This window comes from Habropoda laboriosa, unplaced genomic scaffold (assembly GCF_001263275.1).
Source record: "Habropoda laboriosa isolate 0110345459 unplaced genomic scaffold, ASM126327v1 scaffold806, whole genome shotgun sequence".
Lineage (NCBI taxonomy): Eukaryota > Metazoa > Arthropoda > Insecta > Hymenoptera > Apidae > Habropoda > Habropoda laboriosa.
Window position 1 is genome coordinate 91,932 of NW_017100897.1, and position 1,346 is coordinate 93,277.

Sequence of the window (1,346 nt, forward strand, 5' to 3'; positions counted from 1 at the left end):
AATTATTAAGCTAAAAGCATATTTCAATTTCATCCTGCTATTAAAATTTAAATGAAGTATTAAAGAATTAAATTATTAAGTGTGTATATTAAAACAAAACTAAATTTATCTCTTATCCGAATTAAAATTAATATTAATGTCGATGATCAAATATTTGAAGAAGTTAGTATGTAATTTTATATTTAGTTACATAAAGTATTGTATATCCCATCGTTTTTCAAATTACATTCATTTCAGTGACAATATTTTACTGACAAGTATTTCATCCTGCTGGTCAAGAGTTAACGTTTATTGTGAATTTTAATTATAGTGAATGATCATTAATGTGAACATTCAGAGTTATAGTTTTATTATTTGTGTCTTTCATATATTTCTAATTATTAGTACGTAGTTTTCGGTATCAACAAACAAAATCCAGAAGAATGTATTTTTGTACTGTATATTTCCAAAAGTTTCGTCTACTTATTTAAACTTTATTAAAGAAAAAATAGAACTAAATAAATTAATCTAAATATTACTCCCCAAATTTTCGTTTATAAAATGCCGATATATACTTCCACTAAAAGTAACATATATTCAGAACAGTACAGAAATAATTATAGTTAGAATGAATTATTATACTTACCAAGAGCAGATGCATCAACTAATTATTTAAGTAATGCGTATAATAATATCACGATAAGTAGAATGCAGACTTTATGCGATTAATATCGTTGTTAATATTGTAAGTACTATAAATACTCGGTGTTTTCATGAAGGGTGTAATTTAAAGCATGAGACAACCGGAAGATTAATTCTTTGTTCCAAATGAAAAATCTACAATCGATTTTGTAAACTTATCTACTAAATGTGTGTCAAATTAAGATATTTGACTTATCTATAAAATCTACACAGTTTTACAAAGCCAAAAGAGCTAACATATTTTGAAACTGAAATGAGTAAGATGATCGAAGATTTTTTTTTATCATCCAACGATTTTTTTTTTTAGATCTATACTTATTTTTGTTAAATATTTAAGTAAACTTATTTCAAGTACGTATTTTATATACACAAAGTGTATTATTTTCTATTCATCACCTAATTTTACCTTTACTACAGTCGTTTTCGATTACTTTTGATACTTAACAAAGTATCGTTTTAACTCTGAAATAGCTGTAAATATAAAGTAGAAATAGTAATATATCAATCTGTGACAATTTTTCAGAGATTTACTTTTAACAAACTGAAAACAGTTATAGTTAAAAAATTTAAATTTTGAAGAAACTTATTTCTTACAAGGAGGAATCAAAAAAATCCCAAAATTGTTGCTATTAAATCTTCTATAATTGTATGCAAAATGTTTCAAA

At 24.0% G+C, this 1,346-nt stretch overlaps 1 protein-coding gene across 1 annotated transcript in view; it reads left to right on the forward strand.

Moving 5' to 3' along the window:
- Positions 1 to 1,346, forward strand: part of LOC108577538 (potassium voltage-gated channel protein Shaw) — a 38,126-nt gene that overhangs the window by 19,212 nt on the left and 17,568 nt on the right. The window lies entirely within an intron of this gene.